Genomic DNA, 15,852 nt, shown 5'->3' on the forward strand with positions numbered 1-15,852 from the left:
CCATATATAAAATAGATATCCAGTGGGAATTTGCTGTATGATACAGGGAACTCAAACCGAGGTTTTGTGACAAACTAGAGGGGTGGGATGGGGTGGGGGGTGGGAGGGAGGTTCAAGAGGACTTATGGCTGATTCATGTGGATGTATGGCAGAAACCAACACAATATTGTAAAGCAATCCTCCTTCAATTAAAGGCAAATAAATTTTTTAAAATAAAGTACTTCACAAAAGCCCCCCCAAAAAGGAGTCCTTCCAGTTACAAATTTTTGCATGCCATATTTCATATTATGTGGGAAAACTCAGGTCCCATGGCAAAGCCAATGAGGAGCTATGGTGTCAGCTGCACCATGAAGTCCCTCCTCCCCTAAAGGTAACTCTACTCTCTAAGCCACTGTATTTGACCTTCAGATGCCTTTGGCAATGGCACCCCAATCCAGTACTCTTGCCTGTAAAATCCCATGGACGGAGGAGCCTGGTAGGCTGCAGTCCATGGGGTCGCTAAGAGTCGGACACGACTGAGTGACTTCACTTTCACTCACCTGACTCCCTACCCACTGGGCCCTCCCATTATGGTGTCTAACAAATGGAGAGAGGACAGAAGAGGTCTGTAACTTTTCCAGAGTGATTCTTGGTGGATCCATGGAAGTAGCTGGTCACAAGGCTGCATCCTATTGCTTCCTGCCTGATGTGAAGAGCATGGGGGTCAGCTTCACGTCCACCCTGTGTGAGACACAAAAGCAAGCACCCTAACCAATCTCCTCTGCCAGAAAACAGGCCAGGACGCTTGAGACAGAGGAGTGCAGCAGGCAAGCAAGAAGCATGCTTGGACAATGACCTTTAATATAGTAAGCCCACCAATGACCAATTTAGGATAGTACTCTATTTAAAAAAAAAAAAAAAATTCCATTGATTCAAAGGAGACTGTGAGGTGTCCTTCCCCCTGAACAGAACTGTTTAGGTATTTGCTAATCATTTCCCAGTGTGGCAGACAACATTGGTTGGCTGTCACATTCCAATGGTCATTTCCAGCCCCTTACTGCCTTACCCTGGTGAAGGAAATTGCAACCCACTCCAGTAATTCTTGCCTGGAGAATCCTATGGATCAAGGAGACTCAAGGGCTGCAGTCTGTGGGGTCTCAAAGAGTCGGACACAACTGAGTGAGAAGGCGACTGCCTTATCCACATTTTCTGTGTTTCTCTAAAAGCTAAAGCTTGATCTCCTGGCTTGCCTTGAACTAGGGATGGCCTTGGGACAGTCCAGCTGTGGCCAGTGGGTGATAGGAAATTGTCCTTGGGGAAGGTGTTTAGGGTAGGCATAAAAATGGTCCCCAAAGTTGTTCCTGTCCTAAACACTGGGACTTGTGAAAGTTTCCTCCTCTGGCAAAAAAAAAAAAAAAAAAAAAAAGACTTCAGATGAGATTAAGGCAAGGATTTTGAAATGGGAAGATTATTCTGAATTATCCAGTGGGCCCTTTGCTACTGCAAAGGTCCTTACAAGTGAGACAGGGAGGCAGTAGAATCAGAGAAGAAGATGTGACAACATCAGAGACAGAGTGACGTGATGAGGGACACACCAGGCCCTGCTGGAGGGATTCACAAGCCAGGGAATGTGGGTCTCCTCTAGAAGCTGGAAGAATCCAGGAAACAGATTCTCCCCCAGAGTCTCCAGAAAAAAAGAATGCAGCCCTGCCCGGTCTTTGACCTTGGCCCACTGGGAATCCTTTTGGAATTCTGATCTCTAAACTTGTGCCGTTTTAACCATTGCTATTTTGGTGTTAAGTTTGTGGCAGTTTGTTACAGCAGCAATTCGGAACTATACAGTGTCTCTTCCCAAACAAACATGTTCACTCTCTCCTTCCCCCTTCTTGCTGCATGGGATGTGGATACAGCGTCCAGTGGGATGGCAGCCTTCCTGTAGTCTTGCAGTAATATCCACGAGGATGAAGGACTCATGCTCGGGCCAGCACAGTCTGGGTCTCTGATGCTTTACCCTGGGCTGGACATCCTTGAACTTCAGGTCACGTAAGACAAACAACATATGACATGTTTAAGTCACTATGGTAGGACTTTGTGTGCTGGGGCTGACTCAACCAGCTTCTGAGAGGGAATTATTAAAAATTTTTACAATATTTGCAACATTTTAAATATTGCACAAGTTTTAGGGACTTCCCTGATAGCGCAGTTGGTAAAGAATCCGCCTGCATTGTGGGAGACCTGGGTTTGATCCCTGGGTTGGGAAGATCCCCTGGAGAAGGGAAAAGGTACCCACTCTAGTATTCTGGCCTGGAGAACTCCATGGACTGTATAGTCCATGGGGTCGCAAAGAGTCAGACACAGCTGAGTGACTTTCACTCACTTAAAGTTTTACTACTCTCTATGCTCCTGAGACTATATCCCTCTGTTTATCTCCCCATTCCATATTATGTACATAGTATATACTGTACTAGATACTATATATCTTTACAACTCCGTATCAAGTTCCATCACACTGGTAGCTTAAAACCAGCCATGGTGGGTGTATTTCCACTGTGAAAACCAGCAAACACTGCAAACTGGGGTTTCACTTTTCCCCAGAGTCAATTGTTAATCATTTACTGATCCACCACTGGCTTTGTGTCTCTGCAGCCAAATACATTTCCAATCGATGCGTCTCTAAGGGTTTTTAATGCTACTTGTCCTGAAAGAAGAGCTACCACTTGTCAGCTCAAATTATATTTGTAGGAAACTGGCTTCTCCATGTTTATCTTAAATAAAGAATTAGGTACCAGGCACTGTGCTAGGCAGGCTCTTTCTCACTCTACCTTATACAATCTTTCTCGTATCCCTGAAAGGTCAGTCTCATAAGCCCGTTTCACACACGAGGAGACCAATGTTCAAGGGAAGAAGGGATTTGACAATGATCCTTGGCCAGTGAGGGGCCAAGAGAGGATTTGAACACCCTTTCAACTGACTCAGCATCTGTGTTCATCCTTCTGCAGTACAGTGTGCTTCAAACATAGCAGATGCTGAATAAATATTTGTTGCGTTACTAAAACAAGTGTTAATTCTTCCTTCCAGATAGCCGGGGACCCAAGATGCAGGACTCACGTACAAGGAGGCTTTCACACCATATGTGCAAAAGACATTGGCACCAGGAAACTTTTCCTGAACATCAAAGAGAGCCCTGAAACACTTATGGTTAGAAGATTGAGTTTCATGAAAGTATTAAATTTATGTTTTTTCAAACACCATCACTGGGGGAGGCACCAGTGGTTACAGCTCCCTCATCTTGAAATAGACACAGAGTAATTTCCTCCTTTGCTGGTTGTCAGCCTGGCTCCCAATCATTGCCCCCAGAGCTGGCAGAATTTCAATGACTCTAAAATTAATCTGTGGGGCAGAGAGATTGTCCCATGCCTTGAAATTCTGGGAGCTTTGCTGTGGTCTTAAAGTCAAGGCCTGGGATGGAAAGTCAGGAGGTCAGAGGTGAAATTTCAGTTCTTGGCCCAGCTGGGCGCTTTAGACAATCCTGTGGACACATTTTTCCCCTGCCCCACAATTCTTCTGAGCCAGGGTGATTGAGTAAGTAACATAAAACAGCTAAGCACATACATGGGATTTTTAACTTAATTTTTTCAACATTTATTTCAATTCCAATGGTAGACATATGTGGACAGATAAAACAATGGGATGTGTAATGGGAAAGACATGAACAGACTGGTATGATTGCACAGAACCCAGGGTGTCTAAGTACAATGAGGTGGGGAGAGCGAGATCAGGAAAGGTTTTTTGAGATACTGATGCCTGAGGTTAGGTTTAAAGAAAAAATGGAACTAGGTAAGTGAGACATCAGCATAGCAGACTGCAAGCAAGGGGAGTCATGCACCTAAAAAACAATTAAGGTGGCTAAACTACAAGCAGCTCAGTGCTTGAAAGCAAGACACAGAATGGCAGAGAAACAGCAAGAGGAGTGAGCAAGGTTGCCAAGACACACAGGATATCACACGGATATCACAGTAGAGTATCTGCAGTTTACTCCAGACACCAGGAGAAGCCCTCAGAAGTTTTAACCAGGGGGTGACACCAAGGGTGGAGCTGTGCTGAGAAACCAGAGGGTCAGCATAAAGATTCAGAAACATTCATCGAAAAAGACCGCAGGACATAGAGGTTGAGGTTAGAGTTGGTCTAGGATAACCCCTGAGTTTCCACCTAGAGCAACCAGCTGGATGATAACACCACGAACTAAACACAGGCACCAGAGCAGGTGTGGGTGAGACGGTGAGTTCAGTAAGAGTCGTGCATGTGTTACCCCAGTTGAGATGTCCAAAAGCCAATGTCTTCAAAAAACAGTGGGCTTTACTCATCTCTGAATCCAATCTAGGGCAAACCCTGGCATGCATAAAACTCTTGGAAAATTGAATGAAGCTTAGGAGAGGAGTTTAACATAGGAATAGAGGTTTGATTCCCAAGTGGTGCTAGTGATAAAGAATCCCCCTGCAAGTGCAGGAGACGCAAGAGCCACAGGTTCAATCCTTGGATCTGGAAGATCCCCTGGAGAAGGAAATAGCAATCTACACCAGTTTTCTTACCTAGAAAATTCCATGGGCAGAGGAGTCTGGTAGATTGCAGTCCATTGGATCACAAAGAGTAGCACACGGCTGAGAAGGCACACACACACACCCAGAGAGGTTTGATGGGGTTAGTAACTTACTGAGAGTGGTTTAAACTGAGAAATAATGAAATTTCAGAGAATGAATGAGTGTCTAAAGCAATAGGAGAAGGCCAAGAATGAGATCTTTAGGAGCACCAAGAAGCAAGACAGATGGAGACTGGGGGATGCAGAGAGTTTGGAGGGGGAAAAAGGCAGACATCCCAGAGACCAAGGAAGTCAGGAGGACACGCAAGGTCATAAAGATACACCCTTAGAAAGGTCCATGGGATTCACATGAGGGCCTCTGCAAGAGCAACTACCAAAGACTGAGGACAAGACAGCATAACGGGGGATGAAGAGGGTAATTAAAGGTCAATGAATCAGCCTCTAAAAAACTTCCAGAAGTTGCCCATGACCCTGGTGAAAGATAGGACAGACTACTCAAGTGTAAATGGGGCTTGAGACAAAAATCAAGTTCACTGTAGAAAAACACAAAGGTATAAATACGTCTTGCATTCCTGAGTTTGTGCAGTGAACATTACCTGCTAATTTGGGTGAGAAGGTAGTAGTTGAGTCAGCTGGCAAGTGTGGAAGGAGAAGGCAAGACAAACCTTCTGTCCCATTTCTGGTCTGATTTTAAAACTTTTAAAATCAGTCAATGGAGGCCCAGAGAGATGAAACAAATCATTCACAGAAAACCAGAACTCAGGTCTTCTAAGTCTCAGATCCACACTGCCTCCTGAAAGTTTTGTTACGGTTTCACCATAAACAACAGAATAGGAAGGCCATGTTCTGGGTTAGAACTGTTGACGAAAAAGTATAGTCACAACCTGAAAGTAGAAAGTTATTTTATTTAGTGGGAATGTTTAGCCCAGGAGGCAGCATCCCAGGAGCTCTGAGAAAACTTCAAGGAGGCAGGAGGGAGAGTCAGGCTATATACAAGTTTGCAACAAAGGGAGCAGGCAGTCTGTACATCAGAGATCAGGGATCCAGTTAAGGAACTTGGCATTCTGTGTGTGGGATGATGTAAGCCTCCGGGCTCACCGAGTTCATTCCTTCATATACACCTCAGCTATCTGGGGCCAATCCTGTTTCCTTCTTCACCTTGCTTCTTGTGTTCCCCCAGCTCCTCAGCAATCCCCGTGGCGGGTGGCAGCATCCCTGGATCACAGTTTGGGGAGCCCTCATTTACATTTGGAGGCCAGAAATCGCTGATGGCTGTGACATTTCTTGTTTATTTATATGGCAGGAGATATTTTCATTTCACAGACTGAACCAAAGTATTGAAGCTGAGCCATTTTCCCAACATGCAGTTGCTTGAGGGAAGAGTTATCATGGAAAAGGCAAAACCAAGTCTCCACATTTCATCTGAGTCCTTAGTTATGTCTGATGACACATAACCAGCGTCTCCTAACTGGTTGGCCTGAGAGATCTCCATCTATAGAGTACCCTCATATTAGCTCTGGCTCAAGCCTCAACATGCCAGGCTGAGACAATCAGCTAATAGCTTCAGCCCTGCGGCCATTCCAAAATCTTCAACAAGGCTCATTCTTTTTTTGGTTATTGTTTTTGATGATCTGAATGACCAAATATATATTTCTTTTAAAAAAAATTCTATTGGAATATAGCTGATTTACAATGTTGCATTAGTTTCAGATTTAACAGAGTTCGTTTTTAAGGTGGAATAGCCTGTGAGAATCTCTGCCAATAAGCCAATTCCCCATCCTGAACCCCCCCTCCCTCCCCCTCCCTGTACCATCCTTCTGGGTCATCCCAGTGCATAAGGATACTGGGTCTCACGCAAGCAGTATTTGGACTCCAGGACATACTGAAACCAGGGGTTTGAATGCTGTTAAAAATTCTGCCTCCATCTTTTATTCCTGAGCCACTGTGCCATTCCTAAATTCAGGAATCCTAAAGAAGGAACTCACTGGTCTGTCTGGGCTAGAAACTCACCCCTGAGACCAACTTGGCTAGAGAAGGTGAGTCACAATAGTATCTCTGCCTCAGCTTCCATTTAAGAAGGAAGTGGCAATAGATGGGCACCAAGTATGGCTCTAGTGGTAAAGAACCCACCTGCCAATGCAGGAGACTTAAGAGACATGGGCTCAATCCGTAGATCGGGAAGATTCCCTGGGGGAAGCCTTGGCAACTAGTATTCTTGCCTGGAGAATCCCACAGACAGAGGGTTCTGGTGGGCTACAATCCATGGCGTCACAATGAGGTGGACACAACTGAAGTGACTTAGCACGCAAGCATGCAAGCATTAGTGTCAGTATTTACTAAGTGCAGGGCTCTACACTAGGTTCTCAGAGAGAGGAAGCAAGGTCAACTAAAAGCTGGAGAAGAACTAGATTTCTCCCTAAGGAGCCTCCCACTCTGGAAGGAAAAATGAGGTAACACAGCCTAGGCACTGCCACCACTGTTGCCTGAGAGAATGGAATTCCATCCTGCACAGGACTTGGGTTCTGAAGCTAGCAAGCCTGGCAAAAGAGGTCTATAGTCAAACACATTTGCCTGAGACCCTTGAATCACAGGGAGAAGGCAACAGCAACCCACTCCAGTGCTCTTGTCTGGAAAATCCCATGGACGGAGGAGCCTGGTGGGCTGCAGTCCATGGGGTCGCTAAGAGTCGGGCACGACTGAGTGATTTCACTTTCACTTTCATGCACTGGGGAAGGAAATGGCAACCCACTCCAGTCTTCTTGCCTGGAGAATCCCAGGGACAGAGAAGCCTAGTGGGCTGCCGTCTATGGGGTCGCACAGAGTCAGACACGACTGAAGCGACCTAGCAGCAGCAGCAGCAGCAGCAGCTTGAATCACACCCAACACAGTAAGATGCACGTGGCACGGGGGATAAGCAAACACTGACTTAGACAACTCTGATCCATATCGCCTACTTCTCACTCCAGGGTACGTGCTCACTGTGCAGACGGGCAGGCAAAACCACCCACATTGTAGATAACCATCTTCCTTCTTCACTGGCTCTTTTACCAAGTTTGTGGCGTTATATCTAAGGAGGTTAAGCGCCCATAGGATGTGATTCAGCAGCTTACTGGAGCCACAAGGCATCAAGCTGAGAACCAGGAGCCAAGCCCAGTGTCCTCTGAGTATTCAGCCCACAATCACATCCTTACACCAGGAAGACTCCTAGAATTACTCCATCCCCCATTCTCTGAGCCTTTAAAAAATGGAGGTCTGCACCTTCTCCTTGGAGATCCTTTGTCCCCAGTGGAAAAGCACAGAGCTCTGCCCAGTGGGTCCCTGTGTGTAGGATTGGGTTGGGGTCGGCTCGGCTGGGTCAAGCTGAACTGGGAGGTCATCTGGACAAGCACAGGGGGACACTGATCCCAGGGCTGCTGGTAGGAAGCCATTCATTTTCCCAGCTGTATATGCTCTAACGGGCTTATCAAGGAGACGTTTACAAATGGGGAGACTTGCTATTTCTAACAGATTAACCATAATATATTGATTCAATGACCTGACAACCCATTTCCATGAACTGCCAGTTTACACTTGACTCTTTTTCTGGCCGGTAGGCAGATAAAGAGGCCACCAGGTTGACAGGGAGGAGGCTGGACAGGCCCAGAGCGGATTCCATTAAGTAGTTAGGCCCGGGCTCTGCAGCCTCTGATATGCCTCAAATCCAGCCAGAACTCACACCTCACTCTTTCCTACATGGTCTCCGAAACCTTCCACCCAACCCTGCCTAGGGCACCGTTCTGACCCACTCTGTGCCAAGCTTCTGATCCAAACAAGACAGAGGAACATTGCTCTTGTTGCTTTGGTCAAGTATTCAGGTCACAACCATGGTGGACAGGGCAAAAGGGCCCCGGGGTGGAGCCAATTATATTTTCTGGTCTAGAAAAAGAAAATCTTACCTCCGGGGACATTAACCAGCATGTGCTGAGCCCTCATCTGTTTCAGCAGTTCTCACTGCCTGGCCATCAGTAACCTCAAAACTTCTCCAAGAGGATGGTAGTATTCTCTTCATTGTTTGGGTAAAAAAACTGAGACTCAGAGAGATGAAGTTAATCAAACTGATGCAATCTGCAAGTGGTAGAACTGGAGTTCTCAGGTCTGTCAGATTGTAGTGTATTTTTTTCATAATACCATGTGGCTTCATCCAGATATTCTGCCCGGACCTGTGTTGGCAGATGCATTTGGACATCGACCACAGTCCCGTTTCTAGAACTTCTGTTGGCTCACATGTCCTATGGCCATGTGCTTCACTGAAGACCAGAATGCTCTGTCCCACAGGGAGAGACCTGGAGAGTCTAAGCCAATGATTCTCAACCCAAGTGCTTATCAGAGCTCTTTGGAATGCACACACACACACACACACACACACACAAGTGTGTATGCACAACAGGGCCCCAGCTGAGCTCAGTTAAATCAGTCTCCAAGTACAGAACCTGGACATTTGTTTATCTTGATATTTTAAAGGCTCCCCAATTGATGATACCACCCTTATGGCAGAAAGTGAAGAGGAACTAAAAAGCCTCTTGATGAAAGTGAAAGTGGAGAGTGAAAAAGTTGGCTTAAAGCTCAACATTCAGAAAATGAAGATCATGGCATCTGGTCCCATCACTTCATGGGAAATAGATGGGGAATCAGTGGAAACAGTGTCAGATTTTATTTTTGGGGGCTCCAAAATCACTGAAGGTGGTGATTGCAGCCATGATATTAAAAGACGCTTACTCCTTGGAAGAAAAGTTATGACCAACCTAGATAGCATATTGAAAAGCAGAGACATTACTTTGCCAACAAAGGTCCGTCTAGTCCAGGCTATGGTTTTTCCAGTGGTCATGTATGGAAGTGAGAGTTGGACTGTGAAGAAGGCTGAGACCAAAGAATTGATGCTTTTGAACTGTGGTGTTGGAGAAGACTCTTGAGAGTCCCTTGGACTGCAAGGAGATCCAACCAGTCCATTCTGAAGATCAGCCCTGGGTGTTCTTTGGAAGGAATGATGCTGAAGCTGAAGCTCCAGTACTTTGGCCACCTCATGCGAAGAGTTAACTCATTGGAAAAGACTCTGATGCTGGGAGGGATTGGGGGCAGGAGGAGAAGGGGATGACAGAGGATGAGATGGCTGGATGGCATCACCTACTCAATGGACATGAGTTTGGGTAAACTCCAGCAGTTGGTGATGGACAGGGAGGCCTGGCGTGCTGCGATTCATGGGATCGCAAAGAGTTGGACATGACTGAGCGACTGAACTGAACTGAACTGAATTCAATCTCAGCCAGAGTTGAGAATCACTGGCCTGAACTATGCCCCTTAGCACTGGTCTGGGATGAGTGTCTGGTAATAACTCTAACCAACAAAGGTGGTGAGAAATATTCTGGAAGGCTGGGCTTTGAGAAAATTTTTCTTCTTTATTTAAAAGGGGCATGAGGATGGAATGGTTTCCCTTTGCTCTTTCTGACCTTTGGATTTAATGCTGTAAAAATGTGATGTCTGGTGTTATTGCAGCCATCTTGTGACCATAAGGGAGCCAGCCTAACAGACAATAGGCTGAGAATGGCTAAGAAGAAAAGGAAGACTTCGAGAACTTGGTGGCATCTTTCAGCAACTTAACCTCAGAATCACCTTACCCTGAGAATTCTTGTTGTGAGAGGTGACCACTATTCTTAATTTTTAAGACACTTTAAGTTGTATATTCTGTTGCATGTGTGTATGAGTGCTAAGTCACTTTAGTTGTGTCCAACTCTGTGCAAACCTATGGACTGCAACCCGCCAAGCTCCTCTGTCCATGAGATTCTCCAGGCAAGAATAATGGAGTGGGTTGACATGCCCTTCTCCAGGGGATCTTCCAGACCCAGGGATGCAACCTGTGTCTCTTATGTCTACCTGCATTGGCAGGAGGGTTCTTTACCATTCGTGCCACCTGGGAAGCCAGGATATTCTGTTGCTTGCAGCCAAAAGGATCTCAACAGATAAGACCCACTAATGAGCTTCACTTGCCTACTGCCTGACCTATTTCTAACAGGGGCAGAAGTACATCAGCAGCTGGGGTCCATCAAACAGTAAGGCCTAAACTCAGTCTTGCTGCCCAAAGGACTAATAACTGGAGTGAGTGCTGGGCGTGTCATTAAACAGTTAGTTAGCAAGAGAGCCATTCCAGTAATAACCATGACATTTATTACGCACTTACTTCATGCCAGGAACTGTGCAAAGTGCTGTAAGTATGTCATCTCATTCCATCCTTAAAATTACCCAGCGAGATAAGTTTTGTTATCTGTGTTTTACACATTAAGAGGCAGAGACCCAGAGAAGCTGAGGAATTTGACCAAGTTTGCATAGCCAGAGAGTGGCAGAGACAGGCTGCTAACCCCAATCTGTCAGGCTCTCAAGGTTTCCCTCCGTTCCGGGAGACCATGTTGTTTCATTTCCCTGTGACTTATGATGTTCTGTGTGCTCACACATTCACTGAAGTGCTTAACGATGCGAATAAAAGGCATTCATCATTGTAATCCCTAATGGAGATAACAGAAATATTAGCAAAGGCTGAAGTGAAAACAGTTCAAGTGAGGCCTAATTTTTTACAAGGCCAAGGAATAATTTACTTTATCACGGCAAAGAATTTTATTTGACAAATGCACACTTTATCATCTCTGGTCTGCTGAAAATGTAAGTTTACATTTTTCCTAGCCATAAAATTAAAATAATTTTGGCTCCAAAAACTTAAGACAAAATCCCATTCTAGGTTCAAGCATTTCCCTGGAAATTTAAACGCTAAACATGGAGCGTGAATAAGCACCCAATCCCGTCAGGCAGGGCAGACCCTGGAGTCAGTCCCCTGCACAGGGTTCAAACCCCGGTTCTGCCTCCTGCTGATGGGTGAGGTTGGACTAGACTCGTCACTTTTCCATCTCAGCTTTCTCACCAGGAAGGTGAAGATCACAACTCCCACTGCAGGCATGAGACGAGGGCTAAATTAGACACCCTAAAGCCCCTGATGCTGGAAAAGATTGAAGGCGGGAGGAGAAGGGGACGACAGAGGATGAGATGGTTGGATGGCATCACCAACTCAATGGACCTGAGTTTGAGTTAAACTCCAGGAGTTGGTGATGGACAGGGAGACCTGGCGTGCCACGGTCCATGGGGTCGCAAAGAGTCAGACTCGACTGAGCGACTGTGCTGAGCTGAAGGAGACTGTGCATAAAGGAGATTCGCTGTAAAGCTCGGCTGTCATGAAAACCATGCACAGAGTGGCCGAGGATGGGACCCGGGACAGAGTAGCTCCTGAGTGAATCTTTGATGCCTTCGCTCTATCTTCCTTCTCTCGCTTCTCATCAACAACAGTCTTCAGGGGGCAGGCCTTCAGAGAGAGCATGAGAAAAACTATACCCGGTCCCCTCCGTGCCTGGTCATGGGAGAGGTAATGAGATGGTACCCATGTCTTGGTTTACTCAGCTTCTTGTCAACATTTACAGCATCATCCCTATACCCTGACCCCAACACAGGGCAGCCAGCCAATCTGGGAGTGGGCCACCTGCCAACTTGGAAGACAAATCTGAGAAAGTGTCAGAGGATTGGGATAAGGGACAGAACAGGGGATAGAGGCGGGATGAGAGGGAATGGGTTAGTTAGCTCAGAGCCAAGGCTTTGGGGGAAGCTGGAAACAGACTATCCCCTGCTCTAAAGTGAGAAACAAATGGAGTAGGGGGGTGGAGATTTCAAGAGAATCTGGACTCCCAGTGGGACAAGCAACACAGGGGCCTCAGCAAGGCATTACCTAACATGGGGGTTTTTATTGTTGTTTAGTTGGTAAGTCGTGTCCAACTCTTTGCAACCCCATGGACTGTAGCCCAGCAGGCTTCTCTGTCCATGGGATTTCCCAGGCAAGAATACTGGAATGGGCTTCCATTTCGTTTTCCAGGGCATCTTCCCAACCCAGGGATCAAACCTGGGTCTCCTGCGTAGCACACAAATTCTTTTACCATCTGAGCCACTACAGAAGCCCCAGGTTTGGCTATCCAAAACCGGACCCCAAGTCACACTGAGAAAAACAGACAGAAGAGGTCAATAGTTCATGCACATGTTTGGCATTCTTATAAGTTTCTGAGGTCCGTCCCCCTCCTCCATAATTAGAGTCTCTTTTCAGCCCCATGGAGTTAGTTGTCAGGGCACTTTCCATGGTTATCATCCCCACTTTACAGATCTGTAAACAGAAGCCTCAAAGCTGGCAACATGTTCTTGGTCACATAAGGGAGAAGCAGATACACAGAGAGAAGTGTGTGTCCATGCTCAGTTGCTTTTTGCGACCCCATGGACTGTAGCCCACCAGGCTCCTCTGTCCATGGGATTTTCCAAGCAAGATTACTGGAATGGGTTGCCATTTTCTCTTCTAGGACTCTGCATTGGGGCGGGGTGGGGTGGAGCCCCCAAATCAGTATTTTTTTTTAAAAGCTTTCCAGGTGACTCTGATGACAACAGGTTTGGAAACCACTGATCGCATCTAACAAATTAACTTCAGATAAAGAAATGGAGCCTGACAGAGGAGAGGAATTAGCCCATGGTCACACAGCCGGTCGGTTGCAGAGACAAAGTCAGTCTCTGGGCCGGCAGTCTCCAGGACAGAGCTCCTCCCAGCTCATCCCCTGGCTTGTTTCGTTGCTCATGACAACCTACAACAGAGAGAGGTTTCATTCATTCAATAAACCTTTATTGAGTGCTTCTTCAGCGCCAGGCGCCAGGGAGATACAAACAACAGGGATCTTGGCCTTAGAATCCTGGGTGGCCTGGGGGTGCCATGAGCTCAGAGCTGGTGCTTCTATCTCAGGGCCTCCGGTGTCGCTGCGGTCAGACAGAGAGCTGGAGGGTTCATGTCCACGTCTGAGCAAAAGGCACAAGACGGCTTGGTAACTGCTGCTTGGCTGGGGGCTAGGAGGGCGGAGGGAGTTGCATGGGGAAGGCATGAGGCTTCAGACAGAGGAAGGGAGAGAAAAATAAGGAAAACAAAGGCTCCTTTTATGGAAGGTGGGTTACTTTTGTTTTAATAAGCTACTTGTGTGCTGTGACTTTATTCAAGTTAGAATAAACGATGGTGAACTCAAGATTTCTAAGGCTATTTACTGGGCGTATAAGAAACCATGTGACGTGACTGAAATATGTTAAGACCAAAATAGAGGCACCAGGAAAACAGCCCTGTAGGACAAGTCTTCACGACCACAGAGAGACCACATCTGCCTTGGCTCACGGTTGTTGGTGAAAATCGGTCCACACCAGGGCCAGGCAGAGGGCTGAACAGGTCAGCGAGGTCCCTACATCTGCATGAGGGTCATGAGGGTCATTGCCAAGGTCATAGGGAAGTGAACACTTTCAGTCGCCATCAGCAGGATAAGCTGTACAATATTTCTGAAGTGCGGCTTGGCAAATTTTAAAAAAATATACATAAAATACTTTCAAACTACCCTTTGAACCAGCTATTCTACTTCTAGGAATTTATCTCAAGGATAAATGTATAAAGGAAAACATAGAAAAGGATGTTCAACAAAGCATACGTTATAAAAATAGTGAAAATTTTGGGGGAAAATGCCCATAGATTGCAGAAGGACTAGATAATTTAGTCTAATATCCACAATCTATGGCTATTTCCCCTACCCCATGTTTTCACTATTATTAAGGCTTCCCTGGTGGCTCAGATGGTTAAGAATCTGCCTGCAACGTGAGAGACCCGGGTTTAAGGCTCAAATGGTAAAGAATCTGCCTGCAACGTGGGAGACCTGGGTTTAACCCCTAGGTTGGGAAGATCCCCTGGAGAAGAGAATGGCTACCCACTTCAGTATTCTTGCCTGGGAAATCCCATGGACAGAGAAGCCTGGTGGGCTACAGTACATAGGGTTGCAAAGAATCAGACACGACTGAACAAGTTCCATTTTCTTCTTTTCTACACTTGAAAACTCTGAAGCCATTAAAAATGACGATGTGCATTTGTTTATGAATTTGGAAAATGTCTGTTATCACTTTCATTGAGAAAAGCAAATTTCAAAGTGAGTTATTTAATATAATGCATTTTAAATATAGCTCCTGGACATGTGTATTCACGCATATTTGGAAGACTATTTTTCATCAAAATGTCAACAATAATGAGCAGGGTGGGGGTGATTTTAGTTTATTTATTTTTCCCTACAGTAAGTATTTTATAGTGCTTCTACAGTAAGAACAACCGGTAGAGCTATTTTCATTTGGAGATTAAAACGTTTGAAGAAACGAGGCTAATTCCAACTTGATTTAATAGAGATTGCAAATATTCATTCATTCTTTATTTTTACAGGCTCCTCTCCGTTAATATACATTCATGTAATTCATTTATATATTCAGTCATGAAAACAGTTTGTTCATTCACTTGAAACTGTTTAATAAGCACTACTATGAACGGGGGCACAGGGATGGTGTAACACTAAGTGAGGGGGACAACATGATGGCTAAGAAGTCAGGCTGCTGAGCCAGGCAGACCTGGGTTTGCATCGCTGTTCCATAACTCCCCAGGTACACCACCTTAGGATATTAAACTGCCCTGAGTCTCAGTTTCCCTATCAAAGGTAACACCAGTACCCATGGTATTAGTCACCTATTACTATAAAGCAAACTACTCCAAGACTTAATGGCTTCAAACAACAATAATGATTTATTATCTCACAGTTTCTGCAGACCAGGAATTTGGGGGGACCTCGGCTGGGTGCTTCTAGCTGGAGGTATCTGCCAAAGTTGCAGTCAGATAAAGCCAGAGGGTTCAACTGCATGCAAGGGCTGGCAAATTGATGGCAAAGATCATGGGGGCCGTCTTGAAGGCTGAGTAACCCATTCATCAAAGGAGGAGATGTTTATAAAGGGCTCGGTGTATCTGCACTGCATTCTTTATAAGCCAGAGTGACGATAACACAGACATATAACTACTCACAAAGGAGCCCCATGAACCAGCTCAGAGACGTTAAGCGGTTTGACCAGTCATACAGCCAGTGGGTTTCTGAGCCGAGAGAAGCAGCACATTTTCTAACTTGTCTCTGCTAGGGTTTATAACTCTTTCCCTACAGGAAATCCCAGTGGAGCCACAGCAGTGAGCAACCACTTGCTATAACAGAACAAAGTCGGTTACCAGGGTTGAAGATGAACAGACGTCTCAGAAGGAAGGATAGGGAAGCTGTGAGAGGATTCTGAGTATCTAGCTGAGGAAGTCATTTTCCTTTGATGGAAAAGGTCATGAGGAGCCATGG

The sequence above is a fragment of the Bos indicus x Bos taurus genome, chromosome 6 (assembly GCF_003369695.1).
Source record: "Bos indicus x Bos taurus breed Angus x Brahman F1 hybrid chromosome 6, Bos_hybrid_MaternalHap_v2.0, whole genome shotgun sequence".
Classification (NCBI taxonomy): domain Eukaryota; kingdom Metazoa; phylum Chordata; class Mammalia; order Artiodactyla; family Bovidae; genus Bos; species Bos indicus x Bos taurus.